Source organism: Gossypium arboreum, chromosome 12, assembly GCF_025698485.1.
Source record: "Gossypium arboreum isolate Shixiya-1 chromosome 12, ASM2569848v2, whole genome shotgun sequence".
NCBI classification, from domain to species: domain Eukaryota; kingdom Viridiplantae; phylum Streptophyta; class Magnoliopsida; order Malvales; family Malvaceae; genus Gossypium; species Gossypium arboreum.
Window position 1 is genome coordinate 75,407,924 of NC_069081.1, and position 21,539 is coordinate 75,429,462.

General features: G+C 33.9%; 1 non-coding gene across 1 annotated transcript; it reads left to right on the forward strand.

Annotated features, from left to right (window-relative positions):
* The first annotated feature begins 8,221 nt into the window (after positions 1-8,221).
* LOC128285803 (small nucleolar RNA R71) lies at positions 8,222-8,327 on the forward strand. Its single transcript, XR_008276351.1, has one exon. It is a non-coding gene; the product is annotated as a small nucleolar RNA R71 (small nucleolar RNA).
* The last annotated feature ends 13,212 nt before the right edge of the window (positions 8,328-21,539 follow it).

A 21,539-nucleotide genomic window follows, 5' to 3' on the forward strand; every position in this document is an offset into this window, starting at 1 on the left:
AGGCGACAGTGACGCAGTTTTCCAGCCTGACTGGAAATGTCAAATTGGTGGGCAAAAACATGTGAACTTGGTTTGTTAACCCTCGGGTCCGACACCGGCGATGGTCTCGGGTTTGGGGTGTTACATAATAAACCCCAAAAAAATGGAAAAAAATGAAGTCCAAGTTCAGTCTAGAATTACAAATATAATTTGGCCCGATCGGAATGGCCCATTACTTGAAAAGATTTAAAGTCCACCTACAAGCTTGACTCATATGGAAATATAATCTTCAATGATATGCAATCTTAGATATGATATGCAATCTTAGGTATGATACAACCTTAGATATGATTGCAATCTTATATATGATATGCAATCTTAGAAGATATGATTTTGTAATCTTAGAGATTTAATTTGTAGATACCTTTTAACCTTAACCGTTGATGTAATTGATCTGTACTGTTGGATTTGAGGAGGTTCAACTATAAATAAAGGTCTCTCCCTTCATTGTAAACAGACTGGAGTTTTGGGAAACAATAAAAATTTTTGAGAGCTTTCACTCAAATTTCTCTCCTTCTTACGTTCTTATTTTCTACGGTTTGTTCTTATTTTATTCTTGGTTCATCTTCGTTTTTCAACCCTTTTTATTTTGATTAAATCCATGTTTCCCTAATTTTTTTTATATATTTTAATTTTTAATAATTTTAGTATCATATCAAACTCTTTCATTTTTTAATAATTGTTTTAGTATTACTCTTAGTAAATTATTCTTTAAATTTTACTCAAATCATTATTTTAAAAAATATATTTCATTGTCATATTTTATCCAAAAGTTTTTCTAAAATGAGGCAATGTTTTTCGTATTTAGGAATTCGGGAAATAGTACCCTAACATGTTGGGTTGCGATTTCCCATTTGTCTAAATACCTAAAGTATCCTTCTAAATAGATTTTGTAAATCACGAGATGATTTCAGTTACTGAGAGTTTAAGAATATCGTGTCCTATCATCTTTGGATGTGATGTTTGTATTCTTTGAGCTAAGGAATCTCGATTTTTCAACTTAAATAATTTCGGTTTTAAAAAAAGGGATCCTATTTTTAAATCCTCTCAAGTTTTTGACATTAAGATAGAAAACTATTCAATTTGGTACCAATTTTGGGCGTTGCGAGGGTGCTAATCCTTCCTCGTACATAACCGACTCCCGAACCTATTTTCTTAATTTTCGTAGACCAAAACATTTTATAAGGTGATCCAATCACACTTAAAAAGGTTGGTGGCGACTCCCGTTTTTGTTTTTCAAAAGTCGATCCCCATTTTTCAAACATCCCTTTAAAAAATGGTTTCGACAGTAAGTATGTAAGTCGAGTAGCATTTTATTATTATGCAATTATTGTTATTAGTATTGTTATTTTTGAGTTATGCGACTAACCTTGAGAATTTGAGCAAGTATGTTTCAGCTATGACTTGACAACGAATTGCTATCTCAAAGTCCATGGTTGTACCATGGAAATTAAGGAAGAATTGACGAAAAAGTCCATGTTCATAACATGGCATTTAAGGAGGAATTGATGGTTAAGGATACCATGTAAGACCATGTCAAGACATGACATTGGTAAGGCAAGGATCCTGTGTAAGACCATGTCAAGACATGGCATCGGCATTGATTAAGGACTCCATGTAAGACCACATGAAGATGTGGCATTGGCACTAAGATAAGGATATTATGTAAGACCATGCCAAGGCATGGCATTGATAAGTTCTATAAGGCAAGGAAATCATGTAAGACCATGTTAAGACATGGCATTGATGAGTTACTATAAGGCAAAGGTCCTATGTATGACCATGCCAAGCCATGGCATTGGTTAGTTCATAGGTAAGGATACCATGTAAGGCCATGTTTGGAACATGGCATTTGGTAAGACAAGGATACCATGTAAGACCATGTTTGGAACATAGCATTTGGTAAGATAAGGATATCACATAAGACCATGCCAAGGCATGGCATTGATAAGTTCTATAAGGTAAGGAAATCATGTAAGACCATGTCAAGACATGACATTGATGAGTTACTATAAGGCAAATGTCCCATGTAAGACCATGCCAAGGCATGGCATTGGTGAGTTCATAAAGCAAGGATACCACATAAGACCATGTCAAGACATGGAAATGGTAAGTTCAAAAAGGAAAAGGTTCCCGAGTAATAAAAGGAGTAAGTCAAAGAAACGACAAGGTGAGAACATGAAGAAAGAGTACAGGTATGCATTTAAGGCTTATTTAATATTGAGATTGTAAGTAATTGAGATTATCAAGTATTAAGTAAGTGATGAGTTTTCAGTTATGCTTGTGACACTTTATGACATGATTGGCAATATGCCTATATTATGAAAGAGTACTCATGTGTTAAGTGAAATGTTGCAGGTATGTAAGCGAGCTATTAAGTAAGGTGCCTTTTGTATTCTGAGCCTTTGATAAGGTTACCGATGAGTAAGATGGGAAAGTAAGAACTAAACATTATTTAAGAAAATTATGACAGCATAGTAGTAAACTAAATTGATTGCTAATGTTTATTATTTTACATGTGAACTTACTAAGCTTTATAAGCTTACTTCTTTCACTTTCCCATGTTTTAGAGTACTTAAAAGCAAGCTCAGGTTAGAGGTCGTTAGAGATCACTTCACACTATCGACTATCAAGTTACCAAATGGGTATCTTCGTTTACAAACGTTCTAGTTTATGGCATGTATAGGGACTTAGCCATTTTGTGTGTATGTCCTTATGATATGGCTAAAGAATGGTATGTAAATATTTGATAATGGTTGGCTATTTAAATGGCTAATGAAGAACATGTTTCGGTGTTATGTATGCCTAAATGGTAGTTAATACAAAAAAAATCATGAAAAAGTGAAATTAGCATTCAAGCAGTATTGAACAGCAGCAGTGACGTGATCTTGAAAAATCACCAAGAATAGTAGAAATGGAATTAGGTGATTAATGAGATATATAATTAAAGCTTATTGATTCTATTTTCATATGAAAGAAACAGAGTAAGCAAAAAATGTGTATATTAAGAGATATTTGAATTTTAGTGAGACAGGTTTAGAGCGATTTCTAAATCCCCTATTCTGACTTTATAAATTCACTAAAACTTGTAAAAAAAATAATTAGGAGTTATAGTTTATATTTATAGATTCCTTAGTGAATCTAATTTCAACACAAACAAACAACATTGTATTTGAATTCTGTACAGGGAGAAAATCTATTCATAGTGAGGAGAGGTTAGAGTAGTCAAATAGTGCATTAGGGGAAACTTTAACTAATAAACTGTACTAATTGGCTAGACCAAAAATTCTAGAAAAAATTTCGTAAGAAGATATACGAGTCTAGTTTCAGGTAAAATTCACAAATTTAAATTTTGAGTGTTGTGAATTGAGTTATGATTCATTTAGTGACTATGACACAGGTGGGTAGTGTTATAAGGAATAATGAAATAAATTGTTTTGATTTGTCAAAGTATTCGAAAAATTTTCAATGTTCCCGGTTTGGTCCCGAACCGTTTCAATTGTAATTTTAGGGTATCGTGGGCCCTTTTTAGGGACATATTGAATAAATGTAAATAAATTAATTTTAAAAGCAAATTTTATGCCCCGAACTAGTAAGTTAAGTCAAGTAACGCCTCGTGCTCGACTCCAGCAACGGTCTCGGGTCAGGGGTGTTACAGTTTGTGAGCATGCCGAACAGTCATCTATGTCTAGGGATTGCATGCATACAATTTAGAAATAAAACAATAGAATGAAACAATAAATTGATTCGAATCTATGCTTCAACCGTTAAATAAAATAAAAAGTTTCATCATTTAATCCCAACTCGATGAGATTTAGCTCATGGGTTGGCACATAAAATTCAAAACCAAAATAACATCCAACACCATTTTCATCATTCAATTCATGGAAGAAAAAAGTAGTAAATACATAAGACTTTAGGGAGACAGCTGTCGCGTGTCCAGTTCACACTTCAGCAGCACAGTGTCCTGTGATGGCTAAGAAGGACTGCTTTCATCTTTCTCTTTTAGTCTCTACTCAGCCGCTACCCTCTATCTTTGCCTAAGGCTCTCCACACTTGTTCATTTTTTAGGGTTTCCTCTTTTGTCTTTTTATAGCTTTGTTTTCCTAGGGTAACTCCAACAATCTATGTTTATCTTCTCCTCTCTTTAAATTCTTCTTTCAACAACCCAAGTTTATCTTCTCTTTTTTTAAATTCTTTTTTTTCTAGGATAAAAACTAACAACTCAAGATTATCTTCTCCTCTTTTTTTATGTAGATTTTTTTTGGTACAAGTACAGTTGGGCTGAAATTGGTATACGTTGAGTGTTAACTCGGTCTTTTTGGCATTGTTATGGCATCTGTGTTGACAAAATGTCCAACCTTTTGTCCCAACAAACCTTCACTCCTTTATTTCTTGTTACTTAACTTGCACCTGCCAAACCACCAAACACAGCCCGACCACAACTAATTCAAAGTAACATAGAAGAACATTTAAGCATATCCTAATCTTCTTAATGTAATGCAATGAAAATTATGAATGGAATGTCCTAAAATGCAAATAAATTTACTTAAGTACATGCAATTAGCTATGTCTAAAGGCATGAAATATAACTCTTTTCAAGAGTTATCACACCCCTAAACCTGAGTTATTGCTTGTCCTCAAGCAAAATATGCATGAATGTATGAATGTAAGAATTGCCATAGCAACATAATTACCTTTGGACTGTTAGACCATGTAAAGAGCATTTTGTACTTTAGTTCTCAGCAATCTTCTATGTTTAAAAATTTGATCAAGTTTCATAAGCTTATTTAGCAAGGCAACGCAAAAATTTTTGATCTAAACGAAAGAAAAATCCTAAGTATTCATGCAATTTTCACTATAGCAAATATCTCCTAATTTACTTATTTAATCTTTTAACTAACTTAGTTTTTCTTTCTTTTTTTCATTTGGCCTTATATATACTCAAATACATACATATTCATTTATTATGCCTCTTTTTTTTTTAGGGGATATAGCTCGTCACATGATTCTTTAACTTGACAATTACAATGAAGCATATACTAAATTGCCGAATATTCAATCATGTCATGATTTGAATACTCACTCATGAAGCTAAGGCTTTTGACTAAAAAGATGGATGGAGCAAACAACTACCGCTTTAGCTACTCAACCTATTACTATAGTCGAGTGCCCCTATACTACTTGTTATTAAATTTTAATTTACACATTCTTACTCAAACTTGGTTTTTTAGTCAACAGCACGATAGAACAAACAAAGTGGTGCTGACTTACTTGAAAATTCTAACCATTAGAGTATTTGATGACATATTTTTTTTAAAGAATTTTCTTAGACATGGCCACTTTATTCAATATTGAGTATTTCCATGTTACTGAATATAGCTTCAAGAGTCTCTAAGTTAATCAAAAGGAACTTACTATGGATCAATTGTAATTGGAATTAGGACATCCTAATTTTAGGGATCAATTTACAAACAAACTATCCTAAGCTAAAATCACCTAATCCACTGTCACAACTTTCTAAGTTTATAGAAGAATTAAGTTCCTCATTAAACATCACTGAAAAAAATACACTCATCACATTCTAAATATTTTTTTTGCAGTTATGTGTGATGTGGGAAAATGAATGGCAAATGAACAAAAATACTAAGACATGCATGCTCAACTAAATATCTAATGTAGTCTAGATGCACAATAAACCCCCAAACCTAAGGGATATATTATCCTCAATGCATGTACAGAGATGAATCATGAATGAAAGAACATATATATGTATACATAATGAGATGTAATAAGGGAAGAAAACTTCTTGAGCTTGGAACTGAATGGTGGTACTTTAATTGTAGCAAGTGGTCTTTCGTGCACTCATCTTATAACACATTGACCTTTTAAGTAAATTAAGTGGTACATCCTCCTCTTCATTATCAAATCTAGTGAGTTCATCAATAATCCAATCGATCTCATGATCTTGTTCAGTCACCGCTTTAGTAGAAGGAGGTGGAACAACCACAGTGCTGTTTACTAGTGGTACAACTGATAGATTTGCTTCCTCTTTGCCTTCACGGTTAGTCTCAATGCTGACAGACTCTATTTTCTCAAGTTCTTCCTCTAGTTTTTAGGTGCATTATCTTTTTTGGCAGGATTTGTCTTAATGGGATCTGTGTCATCGACCCCTTCCCCTCCTGCAGTCTATTAAACAAGAAAATGAAATAACTAAGAGAAACTTAAATAAAAAATGAAATAAAAAAAAAAAATTTTCAATATTTTTAAGTTAAACATCTCGAAGATCAATGGACTATTTGCCTTGCTCTACATGAGCACCCCAGTAGTGCTTTGAACGTTGTCCATTAACTTTAAATGTGTCCCCCATTTTTATGTCCTTGACATCAACAATTCCATGTGGATATACATGAGCTACCAAGCATTGTTCATCAAAATTGAAAGGTCTATTTTACTCCAGCAAAGTGCATAAGGTTTCTGCTCAAATGAATCTTCATCATTATCAGAATTTCTATGACAAAATCTCATAAACTCTTTTTCCACTTCTGTTTCTATCAAGTCAATGGCACAACATTCTTCATTCTCATAAGCACATTTCAGGGCATTAAATACATTGAATATGATTTAATGATCATTCATCCTCATCATCAATTCACTTTCTGCACATCAACTAAAGTCCTGTCAGTAGCAAGAAAAGGTCTTCTAAGAATAATTGGCACATCATGGTTAGCTTCACATTCTAAAAGAAGAAAATACGTAGGAAAGATAAATTTATGTACCCTTACCAGTACATCTTCAATTTTACCTTTTGGATGGGCATAAGATCGATCAGCCAGTTGCAATGTAACCGTAGTAGGTCTTGCTTTCTCAATTCCCAGCTTCCTGAAAATAGACAAAGGCATTAGATTTATAATTGCTCCTAAATTACATAATGCCTTACCAACGTAATGATTTCCAATGAAACATGGGATAATGAAACTCCCTAGGTTATTAAACTTTAGAGGCAACTTATTCATCAACATTACTGTGCACCCTTCAGTGAGAGCAACAGTATCAAATTCTCCTAATCTGCACTTCTTCGGCAGTATCATAAATTTCACGCAATTAGGCATTTCCTCCAAAGCTTCTACTAGTGGTATGTTGATATGGGTTGCTTCAAGACCTCCAAAAATCTTTTGAATTGAACATCCCGTTTAGAGTTATGGAATCGCTGAGGAAAAGGTAGAGGTGGCCTTCCTTCAGGTTGCTGATATTATTTTGCTATGGCATTCTTTTTGGCAACATGATCTGATTCTGTCACAACATTTCTCTGAGTGCCCCTTTCAGGTGTTGTTTGCCGTTCAGTAGGTTCTGAGGTCTTTTCCTAATTGCGACTGGATTTTTCTTCCTCTGCCGTGGCATCTTGAACAACATTATCCACTTGAGTCTGACTTCTAAGAGTGATGGCCTTGCATTGCTCCTTCCCTTGGGTTCTCAAATTTTCAGTATCACTTGGCAATGCTCCTTGTGGCTTGAATTTAGAGTGTTCGTTATTTTCCCCACTTGATTTTCAAGAGCTCGTAGGGATTCAACTTGAATCTTAATTACGACATCATTCTTAGACTTGAATTTGTTGAACAAGTTTTCAATAGATGGTGGTGATGATGACGACTGACCTTGTTAGGAATTTTGCCTTAGCATAGGTTTATTATAACTAGGTAATGCACTGATGGCATTCTATCTTGCCGCATTGTTAAAATTTCCCTTACCATGATTATTCCAACCAAAGTTTAGATGTTGCTTCCATCCTGGATTATATGTGTTGGAATAGGGATTATTATTCCAATTGAAATTACCCATGTAGCACAAAGATGTTGGATTTGATAGGCAGTCGTCAAACACAAGGTCTTCACCGCAATAAACGCATGATTCCTGAACCGTAGTTGTCTCTTCATTATTTTGATCATATTAGTTAAAGATGATACCTAGGCGGTCAATGAAGTTATTGCTTCAGGTTCCATGGTACCAGCAGCTTTCTTACCCGTCCAAACTCTTGTGGTAGGATATTGATAATCTTTCCAAAATCTCATATGCTTCATTATAAGATTTATCCAACAAAGTACCATTGGCAGAGGCTTTAACTACCATCCTTGTATGCACATTCATTCCATTATAAAATATCTCCATTTGAATCCAGTACTGGAGTCCATGCATAAGAAATTTCTGAAGTAATTATTTAAATCATTCCCAAGCTTCATATAATGTTTCATCTTTTGATTGCCAAAAGGATGTGATGTTATTTCTAGACTTGGCATTCATATTTGATAGACTATACCATAGCAAAAACCTCTGGCAAAGATCATTCTATGATGCCATTGTTCCCAAAGGCAAATTATTCAGCCATTCTCTCACATGATCTCTTAAAGAATATGGAAACAGTTTAAGTCACAGAGTATCTTTAGGAACACCCTGTTGTCTAAACGAGTCACAAACCTCTAGAAAAAGTCTTAAATGCAGTCTTGGATCTTTAGCGGATAGTCCACTAAACTGTCCTATTGTTTATAACATCTGAAACATTATCAGTTTTAGCTCAAACTATTGAGCTTGTATTTGTGGTCTAACTATCCCTGGATTTAGATCATCCAAAATTAGAATAACATGCTTCCGAATTGGTCTGTCTCCATCATCTATCATCCTACGAACAAGAAGATTAGCATCCTAACCATTTAGATTATCATTAAGACTAGGATCATTCCCATTCCTAGCCATTTTTTATAGTTCTTTCTTCCTTCTTTGTAAAGTTCTCTCAATCTATGGGTCAAAATGATACTTTTTGTTAACATGAATGCCTCTTCTCATGAATTGATGGCAAACCTATAGAAATTAAATATAACTAAGTTAAATAAACTAATGGAATTAAGTAAAATAACCAAACCAAATTACACCAAATTTTCGATTCCCCGGCAATGGCGTCAAAACTTGTCGTGTGTGAATATAATATACGGATTATGCAAATATAAATGTCGAATCAAGTAATAAAGTGATAAGTGAGTATTGTTCCTACGAGGATCAGATTTTGGCACAAAATTGGTCAAGTTATTATAATATAAAATATAATTAATGCTATGGTCAAGCTATGATAAGTATGCAGTGGCAATTAAAGGAATAGTGATGTATGCAATATGTGGAATTAATGAATACTTGGAAATGCTATGGAAAATCGAGAGTAGGAATGTAATGGTAGTTATGAGAAATACTACGGGAATATTATGTAAATGAACAAATAAATAACTAAGAATGATATGGTAAAGATACAACGACAAGGAATAAAGGATATATGATGTTGATTTGGCAGGTCGGGATTGCTAAGAATGTACTCTTGCTGTAAATAATGCCTTGAAAAAATCATACCCAGTTTACTGCTCAGAAGATTTCTAAAATGGTCTATTTCTTTTGAGAGCAAAAACCTTAAGTTACCTTGCCCGTGTCTATAGGCTTAGTACGATACCCTGTATTATTTTCCTTCTGCATGAACGTTGCTCTATGTCTAGAGTCTACTAGAAGTATCAGTCGGGTACTTGTTTATATCATTGAATATTGATCCAACTAATCCAACCTTTTCAGAATTAGATTTAGTTTATGAGCATGCCGAATAGTCATCTATGTTTAGGGGTTACAAGCATATAATTTAGAAATAAAACAATTGAATGAAACAGTAAATTGATTTGGATCTATGCTTCAACCATTAAATAAAATAAAAATTTTCGTCATTTAATCCCAACCCGATGAGATTTAGCTCATGGGTTGGCACATAAAATTCAAAACCAAACTAACATCCAACACCATTTTCATCACTCAATTCACAAAAGAAAAAAGTAATAATTATGAAAGACTTCAGGAAGACAACCGGTTTGAGCAGTTGTTGAAAAATGTGTTCTACGATAACCGGTCAACCCTTGTGATTAGAGGGTCATGGAATAATTGTGTGGAAAAATTGAAGCTACGTTTCAGTATTAGTGGTTTATCAACGTTTCAAATCTAGTTGCCTGCTTTGTTAGAGACAAATCGTCTCCTTAGGTCGTTTTGAATATCACATTTCGTAGCTTATCGGGTTGCCGTTTGCTTTTGAGATGACATTTTCACCAATTTTGTTATATTTTCAATAACCAATAACACAATATAATCAACAAATAGTTTTCTTGATTCACTATTTTATGAATATAACATGAATATTCAAAGTGTTAGAAGAAAGATTGAGTATCACTGTGCTTTTATTGTGGATGAAATGATCGATTGCCAGTGTTGTTCCTATCAATCACTATATTTCGCTGGCCGAAATGTCATTGCCTCAATAAAAGAAGAGAGTTTTGGTCCTAATCCTAAGCAAAATGGGAGGAAAATAATGAAACTAAAAGATTAATGGCTAAGAAATAATGAAAACACAAAGGGATCAAAGAGTTTGGAGGGGGAGAGCAACGGAGAAGAAACAAGAAAAACTGGTTGGGGGGTTTTGGGTAGGGCTTGTCGTGATGAGGCCTTTTTATAATTGTCACCTTATTGTGACATCAAGTCCTTAATTTTCTGAAAATTGCATAATGTTATGAGTTCCAATGCTGTTATGTCCCGGCTTGTCGCGATGTGGAGAACCACTCATTGTGACGTGGGAATACTCATCGGGATGACATGAATTTCCTCATCCCAACATCACTGTCTATTTGTCTATGTGACCGGATGGCTCGTCATGACATCATTGAGCCACATTGAGATGTGGAGTGGGCTTATTGGGATGACAGGAAACTCCTCGTCTTGACATTAAAAGCTATTTCGGCCTCCTTGTGCGTGAAATTTTGACTTATCGATTCGTTCATTTTCCCCCTTTTCACGGGGTCAACAATCCCTAAAAACAAGGAAAAGTACTTTAATTAAAACTTAAAACACAATAATTTAAAAAATACTTAAATGAAAATTAATAATTTAAAGTTAATTAAAATTTAAAAAAGAAGTCCTTTTTGGGATCGGGACGATCAATGTTGCCCTCGTAAAAGAAATTTCAACTGGCCTTCGAGACTTTGATTTATCATTTGTTCTTCCAATAAGGTAGGTAAACCATCATCATCAGTCAATACCATTGATGTTGCCTTGTATTTGACCAGCATGACATCCACATTACAAGCCACTTGGTGCTGAAGTCGAGCGAACCCCAAATCATTTTTAGGATATTATTACCTCAAGCCACTTCACCTTCATGTCACGTGAGGTTTTGTTAACTCGAGCTTTATCCTCATCATTGACTACCTTTAAAAATACCGATGTTGAGAGTAGAAATCCTGTACAAAATATATGAAAAAGTGGTATTCACAAGTATACGGGTCAGGTTGTAATATAGTTACAATGGTGTAGATGAGTACTCCGAGGATCGTACCCAAGGGAGGCGAGCACTAAATTAATTCTAATCTAAGTATAAATAGATCTAATTAGTAATTTAGGTGAATTATATTATGATCAAATAAAAATAAAGGTTTTGAGGATTCTTAATAAGAATAAAAATAAAAAAGAAAAGAAATAAAGAAATAATAAGAAATCAAATAGTAAATTTATCAAATCTGAGCATGGGTGACTAACTTGCTTTTGTAATCATAATCAATTGTCGCTTCAGGTTTTCTTGTTTAACCAACTAGTCAATATCCCAGTAGGATCTTTCGATCTTCCACTAGAATAAGGAGTCGGCAAGAACTACTTATCTCTCGACCTCACAGTCCAGATCAGTTCAGAGTTAAGGTATTCACGAATTTAGCATACCAATTTTGGGTTAATTCCTATCTTAATGACTTCCTGGGGTTATTAGGCCTTGGGTTTAAGTTCTTCCTTTCCTGATTGACTGATCCGCTAAGAGAACCCTACAAGACAGTCGATTAATCATACCTCTACTCGCTAATCCCCCACAGGAGGATTAGATCCTCATGGATCTTATAAACAATATAAACTTGATCAAAAGAGTAGCCATGAATAATAATTCAAGAGTATAAAGTTTAGAAGAAGCCTGATTTATATTAAAATAGAATGCTGAATCCTCACAGAGTTTGATCATGCTTCAAAAATCTTATTTGTTCTATAAAAGCAAAGAACAAAAACTAAAATAAACCTAACGCCTAAAAAAAGAAAAGCTAAAGGCTAAAACTAGGAAGAAAATTATACAATATCAAAAGTTATCCTTAATATGTGTTAATTGAGCCTATTTATTGACTTTAGAGTGGCTGTCGGCCTTAACCCTAAGTCAGCTACTGTCCTTGTTCTTAATGTTTTATTGTGTGAACTAAAATGCCCCTTGCTCGTAATTGTTTCATATACAGAGGTGATGTCGTGACACAACAAGTCTTGTGTCATGACATTAAAGGCTGTATGCTTCATCTTCAGGGTGTCTTCAAGTGTAACACCCCTAACCCGTATCCGAAGCCAGAATAGGTTTACAAGACATTACCAATCAATACACATCATACACACACATAACACATACATTTATGCATTCATATATAAAACCCATCCAACACATTCACATTGTCCCTTATACTCTACGAGGCCTTAAAACATTCTTAGAAGAGGTTCTGACTAAACCAATAACATTTGAAAAATTTGGGAAACTTAGCAAATTTTCAAGCATTTAAAGGTCACATGCCCGTGTGAACAGGCCGTGTGCCTCACACGGCCTCTAGACACACCCGTGTCACAGGTCGTGTGAAAACAAGGCATACATACTGACTTGCATCACACGGCCAGAGACACGCCCGTGTGCCATGGCCGTGGGAAAATTGGAGGGGTTACTGACTTGGGTCACAAGGCCGGCCACACGCCTATGTGCCAGCTCATATGTTAGACACGACTAGTAGACACGCCCCTAGGCCATGTCAAACCTGTAGGGTATACTGCCTTAATTCGAAGGGCTACCACAGGGGACACACGGCTATGTAGTATGACCGTGTGTTGCACATGGTTAAGACACACGTCTATGTCTTTGCCCGTGTGGACAAAAATAGTGCAACATCCCGATTTTGGACCTAGTCGAAATAGTGGTTTTGGGACCACAAATTCGATAAGGAAAATTTTAGTTTTATTATTATTTTATAGACTAAAATTTCACGGAATGATTTCTTGAAAATTTTGTTCGAAAATGACGTTTGGGCACTCAATTTAGTCAAAAGGACTAAATCATAAAAAGTGTAAAAGTTGAGTTCTACATGCTAGAGGTGTCCAATTGTTATGAAATATTAAATTTGAGGTCCTTATATGGTACTTAGACTATTGGTTAAGTTGGTGGAGAAAAAATGGACATGGTTAGGCATGTTTCCAAGGTTTTTCATTAAGGGCATTTTGGTCTTTTAATTATTAAAATGATTTAAAAACAAAATTAAAAGCCAATTTTTGTCCATCTTCAACCTCTTGGCTGAAACTTGCATGGAGAAACTATGTATAGGGTTTTTCAAGCTTCCAAGCTTGATTGTAAGTCTGTTCTAGCCCTGTTTTTAATGATTTTTATGTTTTTACAATCCACGTAACAATATCTATCTATTTCTACCATTAATTTGAGCTAGGGTTCATGTTTAAAAATTGATCCATGTGTGACATGTATGCATTTTGATGTCTAATGGTAGAAAATGAGTGCTGGGTGTTAAATAAACAACTTTTACTAAGCAATTTTCGATGAAAACGTCCGAAAGGACCATTTTGTAAAAGTTGTAAAAATGGAATAAAAGTGTGTTTTGATGAGAAATGTGGTTTTCTATAGTTATGAAAATGGTTCATCTAGGCTTAATTAGTGAGGAAATTAAAAAAAAAATTATTTTACGAGCCTAGGGGAAAAAGTGTAATTTTGACAAAGTTTAGGGCCAAAAACGTAATTTTGCCAAAATATGATTTTTGGATAAAATTAAATAATGTGACTTATAATTATACTAAATTTTATATTATAGATAAAGGAAAACGAGGATTGGATCTAGATCGGGTGAAAAATGGAAAATCAACAGTTAGGTTCCTTTTTGCTATTTTGGTGCCGAGGTAAGTTCGCGTGTCAATAATGTTGCAATGCTATATTTGAATTGGAAAATTCTATATTATTATTGCACGAATGGCATGATTTAACATATTGAAAAGTGATGAAAGAATGATATATAAAATTTGTGAGAACAATGATATATGACTAGTAGCACATGAAATGTTTGATGGTTCAATCATTGATGGCTTGCTATATAATAGCTGGATATATTGAGAATTTGATATAACATGATGTTTTATTAAGTTGGATAACTTGTGAAAGAGTGAAAAGGAAGGTAAGTCCATTTGTAAGTAAATACGATGTGTCAGGTATGTTAATTGCTTAAATGACGATTATATGATAAATGTTTGCTCTTGATAAGAATATGATTAGAGTGCTCAATGTATGAAAATTTATGAAAGATTGACATGATTGATAATAAGAGGAAGAAAAATCTTGATTGAATGAGATAGGATATTCGATGGATTCTCGAAAAGGAATTGATGGTAAAAAGGATCTAGCTCGGACGGGTGATCCAGTCCCTATATAGCGTTCCCGAAGAATACGTGTAAACGGATTTAGCCCGGACGGGTAATCTGATTAGGATCTGAATTTAGCCTGGACTAGTAATTCAGATTCGAGCTCATTAGAGTATATGTCATTGTAGGGGATTTAGCCTGGACTGGTAATCCTGACAATACCCTATGAGTTTATGTTATAGGGGATTTAGCCTAGACTGGTAATCCCGCTGTAAGAAAGGAGGTTCGCGGGAGTGTGCTCCTTAGAAAGGGAAGATACGAATTGGTGGACATGAAATTGTAAAGTGATCTAGCCTCCCGAAGAATATGTGTGATGAAATGGATTTAGCCTAGATGGGTAATCCGATTAGGATCTGAATTTAGCCTAGACTGCTAATTCAGATTCGAGCTCATTAGAGTATATGCTGTTGTAGGGGGTTTAGCTTGGACTGGTAATCCCGCCGTAAGAGCGAGGTTCACGGGAGTGCATACTTGAAATGATAACTTGTATGAATTGACAGTGAATGGGATATCCATCGAGATTCCGAGAAATTCAACGAGATTAATATAGGAAATGAAATAAAATAGTTCTTGTCATGATAAACTCATTTATGTTATATGATACTATTATGATGCATATGAATTGTCATGTTTAGACGAGTGTTGTGCTAAGTGATAGCACAGGTAAGTACTCAAAATCCATGGACTTGTGATAAGAATGAAAATGAATGAGTGATACTTATGAGAGTAATTTCACGAAAATCTTGTGATAGTATCAATATATTGTACTAAAACAATTTGGACAGCAGCAGTAGTCCTACTTTGACAATCCACCAAAAATTGTGAAAGTCGAATTAAAGGCCGAATAAAATATGAAATTAAATCTTATTGAGTTTAGTTTCCTATAAAGGAAACGGTGTAAGTAAAGGAATCTCCTATTATGAGATATTTTAATGTTTGTGAAATAGGGTCAGAGTGATCTCGGACTCCCCTGTCTTAACTTTGGAAAATCAGTAAAAATTGTATGAAAATAATAATGGGTTATAAATTACATTATTAAAATCCTTAATGAGTTTATTTTCAAGAAAAATAGATGGGAGAATCATCCGAGTCCCATACTATGAGATACATAAATTTTAGTGAAAAAAGGTCGAAGCTGTCAAACAGCAAAATAGGGGAGACTGTGAATAATAAACTGTACTTATTGGATGGACTAAAAATTATGAAAATTTTATAGTAAGAAGATATGTTAGTCTAGTTTCTGGGAAATTAGAAGTTCTCAATTTGGAGTCCCGTAGCTCTGGATATAAATAATTTAGTGACCGTGACTATAGAAAATAACATAATTGGACTTTGAATAAATAGAGAGGAATTGAAAAATAGCGTGTTAATACATTGCTTATTATTTTTCATGCGAGCTTACTAAGCGTAAAGCTTACTCCTTCTTTCCATTTCTTTTAATGTTGTTAGGTCGGCTTGGGGTTGGAGATCATCAGAGGCAGCATCACACTATCAAGCCAATACCTTTGGAATATTCTTACATATGTTAGAATTATCAAGTGAGTGGCATGTATAGGGACCTAGTTTTATTACATGTGTTATTATGATTTGGCCAAATGTATTGGCCTATTTTGAGCTATTGTATATGGCTATGAGAAGTTGCTCATATTAATTATGGCTTGTAAGACTAGCTAGTCATGTTATGATTTATTACTTATGATGTGAAGATATGATTACGTTTGTTTGTCATGCATGGTTGGCAATATGTCATGTGTGTTGAATGCATGTTTTATGACCTTGAATTAAATGTGTAATATGGAGATAATATAATAATGCTTTGAACATGGAAGTTTGATGATAAGTTGAAATAAATTGGCACAAAGATAACTATGGTATGACTAGTCTTGGTTTAATGTAGGAATGTGTAACACATGCATGTTGATAGGTAAATGATATGTTTGTATCATAATTGATAATGTTGAATGCTATTGGATCCATGTATATGTGTGTGCATGTAAGGGTAACAAAAAGGCTTGGAGAATTTCCTAAGAGTTAACTACACGGGATGAGACACGGCCGTGTGTCTCCACCGTATAAGGGACACAACCTGAGGACACGGGCGTGTGGCCTGGCCGTGTGGTTCAATTTATTTGCTGACGTCATAAACAGAGAGTTACACAGCCTGAGGACATGGGCGTGCCCCTGTGTCCACACTAACGTGTGACCCTATTTTATGAGAAAAATTTCTAAGTTTTTCCTAGAGCTTTCTAAAGTTCTCGGTTTGGTCCTGAACCCTTTCTAAAGTATGTTTTGGGCTTCGTAAACCCAAAAAGGGACTATGTGCATGTGATAGAATGATTTAAAATATGAATGAAATTTTATGGCCTGATTTGCATGATTATTTGTGTTTAAGTCCAGTAATGCCTCGTACCCTGTCCTGGCATAGGTCACAGGTAAGGGGTGTTACAAATAGGCTATTTGCAAGGACAATTTGTCACCCTTTTCTCATGCACCCCTAGCAACCAAAGTGGTACCATTTCAATACATTCATAGGCAGCCGAAAACATACCAATTTGTATACAATTCATGCTATTTTATTATCAACCATTTCACTACTCAATTCCTTAACCAAAACATATCACATTAATGTGTCATAATCAACAATTTTCACCTAACTTCCACATGCATAATCTTACCATATTTTCATCTATTTCATACTTTAAAACATATCATTTCATCATCAACAAGCCAATCCACAACATTCCATTTTCCAAACAATAATACACCAATTGACAATTAGCTAATTGAGCAAACTTATATCCATCACAACAACCATACAAAACTTGCCAAAACTCAAGGCCATAATTTTTTCATATAATACTTACAAAACTCATAAATTAATCCAACTTAAATGGCCAAATGCGCATCAACATTTACATCAAAAGCAAGCCAAATCTCATGGCTAAATCATATCTCAAAACATATCATCGACTCACTAGTCTATACATGCCATATACCATATTTACAAAGCATTCAAAAATACCAACAAGTTGATTGATAGTGTGATGACATTTCCTGACGATCCCCGATTCCGAGCTAGCTTCGATAATCTATAAAATAGGGAAAAAACACACAAAGTAAGCTTTAAAAGCTTAGTAAGCCATATAAAAATAAAGTCATCATATGAGTATTTGCATATCAATTCAAATATGCTAAGCATAGCTAAACACATTCAAGTTCACAAACCTCTCTCATTGTACACATATTCAATATCATAATTGAATTCATCAAATACTTCCCATTTCAATAGTTGTATGAATCTTGTATGTACCTGAGTCACTTAACTCATTTACACATTCTTTCTCGACTTGACTTTGCCCGTTGAACCTTTCGAAATTGTTAAGGATACTCGGCAATCACATATAGCTCGTACAATGCCATATCCCAAATATGGTCTTACATGTTATCATATATCGATGCCACTATCCCAGACAGGGTCTTACACGAAATCAATTAACGATGCCAATGTCCTAGACATGGTCTTACACGTAATCACAACACAATGCCAATGTCCCAGACATGGTCTTACATGTAATCACATATCTGTAACCTAATGTCATGACATTCGTATCTTATACTATTCCTAAGGTTTTTACGGGACTTTCGGATATCGAAACTTCGTCGATTCTTGCTCATATTTGCTCTTTCAACATTCATAGCAATTCAATGAAAATTAAACATATAATTCACTTTAAAGACATTTATTTGCATATGAACTTACCTCGTAGTCAGAATAGAGGGATTGGATCTACTATTCGATAATTTTTGACTTCCCCCGATCTAAATCTGATTTCTTTCTTTCTTGATCTATACACATTCAAAATTAACTCATTTAATCACCTATTCATTCAATTTCATCCAAAAATACCTATTTGGGCATTTTTACACTTTAGCCCCTAAAGTTCCACATTTATTTAATTTAGTCCTTATTTTACAAATACAAAAAATTACACCAATTCAATTCAAAGCCATGTGTGCCGAATTACTATAGTGCCCTTAGCAACCCAAAACTTTCATTTATTTCACATTTCAACCCCTCAATTTATACATTTCTCAATTTAATCCCTAATATGCATTTTTACCAAAAATCACTTTACAAAACATGATAATCTATCAACAAATATCCATTTTTCATCATCAAATATCACAAAACTCATGAATTCATCAATGAAATTTTACAAAATCACCGACAATCTCAAAAATTAAGGCACAAGCTAGCTAGTACTCAAAGCAACGATCACAGAAACATAAAAATCTTCAAAAACCGAGCTAAAACAGGCTTACATGTTTGAACATCAATGGTCGAACCATTCAAAGCTTTCAAAATCCTATTTCCTTCCTTACAATTGACTATGGATAAGATGATAGGATAAATTGGCCTTTTGTTTTATTTTAATTTATCATTAATTAGCCATTTTACAATTTTAACCTTTATTAAACCATTATAAAATCATCTAGTATATGCCCTTTTATGTCCATTCCCACTATCCATGGTCTAATATCATCATAAGGACCTTTCATTTAATAAGCCATAGCAATTAAACACCTTTATCAAATAGAATACAACTTTTTCATTTTACGCGATTTAGTCCTTTTATCAAATTAAGCATTCAAACGCTAAAATTATTTCACGAAACTTTCACACATATATAATCACATGCTATAAACACCAAAAATAATATTAAAATAATTTTACAACCTCAAATTTTTGGTTCCAAAATAACTATTTTGATTTAGCTAAAACCGGGCTGTTACAACTCTCCCCCTTAAAGATTTTTGTCTTCGAAAATCTTACCAGTGAATAGGTTTGGACAATGCTTTCTCATAGCATCCTTGGGTTCCCATGTAGCTTCTTCTACCCCGTGTCGATGCCATAATACTTTCATTAATGCAATTTTCTTATTTCTCAGCTCTTTGATCTCATGATCTAGAATTCGGATTGCTTCTTCACTGTACGATAAATCTGACTGAATCTCAACTTTGGTCGGGGAAATAACATGTGAGGGGTCAGATCGATACCGTCAAAGCATCAATACATGAAACAAATTATGAATCTTAACCAAACTTGTTGTGTTGAAGCTCCTAAAGTGCGATAACTTGTTTAATCTATTACACCGAATTATGGCAGATCAAACTTCCCTACACTTAAGTCTTTGCTTGTCCTCAAGAAAAACAAACAAAAATAATAAATAAAGATATGGCTCTTGAGAAAGTATGGTACAAATGTTAGTTTGGGAGCACATGAGTAAGTATTTCATATTCATACATAATCTTGGCATGTATATAGCTGACTTACCACTTTTGTTATCAAACACCTAAGTTTAGTATATTACAAATCATACAAGAATTAAGGGTCCCAAATGTAGGAATCTATCAATAAATTATACAAGTAATTTGATTATCCTAGCATAATACAAACAGTTGTAAATGTAATTATTTAGTATGGTTTCAAATTGTGAATAAGTCTACCCAGATCACATAGGGCTTTTCAGCTTGTAACATTTTGAGGCTTGGGACATGTATACAATTCAAGAATAGTAAGCATCAAATAGTTTCAAGCACGAAAATAGTTTTGGCATATCATATTGTCCCTTATTCTCCCACTTAATGATCCTTTCCTGCTCATCGCCTTATTTCTCCTTCCCTTATTCTCCCCTTTAATGACCCTTGCCCACTCACTTCCTTATTTCTCCTTTTTTCACCTTTATTACTTCTCATTGTAGAAAATTTTAGCATCATATAGTAACTACGACTAGCTCACGAGTTTTTGTGCATTGATGAATGAGTTTTTCTATTATTGTGACTTTGTCACTTTTTTTTCTTTTTTACAGTATCTCATTCACAAATGTTTTTATTTTTTATGTACTTTTTCTACTCGTTTAATTTCCTTTTTGAATTTTTTTTGCACTTTTAAGCTAACCTATAATCACTATGCTAAACTAATCTTTCTTATCACTCTGCTTTTACAAAACCACTTTAATGTCTCTACTTAACCCTCAATATGTATGGCGATATGTCTATAATCATGTAATTCAGGACCAAGGAAAAGGGTAAGCACAAATTATCAATTTTAGCTCGATTTTTGTAAAGAAGTTCATCAAGAAGTGGTTTTTGGTTCAAAATAGGTACTAAGGATGAATAAATAGGGTTAGCTTTTTGGATATGGGTGCCAAAAAATACGTTAGGTCATCCCTAGGTATCTCAATATTCACAAATTTAGTCAACCCAACAATTACAAATTCAACAGTCTATCATTCATACTAACATGCTCATTTCCTTGTATTCTCTATATCATTCGGTACATTTGATTGCTTAAAGTCTATTTACAGTGTAATATATAGAACTTAATAGTTTAATAATAAAAAATTTAGAATCATCTATCATCATTCCAAACTTACCATAAAAACAATTAACCTATGTACATGTTCCTAACCAGTCACTTGTATTTCTACAAGCCCAAGAGCACAATTAACAAGAAAAATCAAAGTTTAAAGCAAATTTTCTATGTTACCCCCTACACTTTAAATAACACATTGTCCTCAATGTGTAGCCTTGAAAAGATAAGGAACAAAGTTACTTGATTGATCATGATAATTTCATAGGCAATTGGTGGGTGCTTCCTCCTTTGATTGTTGGAAGTTCACATTGTTTGTGTTTCTACAATGTTGGGATTTTGTACAAAAATTCATAAATATATCAATGGAATTGTAGTAACTTATTAAACATGACTAATTACAAAATCCTAAGAATTAACTTAACTTTCCTAACAAAGTTTAAACCTAAAGAAAAATAAAATCCTACTAAATGTATATATCATTTTAATGTATTATTCATCTTCCTCTTGGAGTCTTCTTTTTCTCCTCTCCTTCTTTTGTTTCCCTTGTAGAATTATGTACTACTTATAGACATCATCTCTT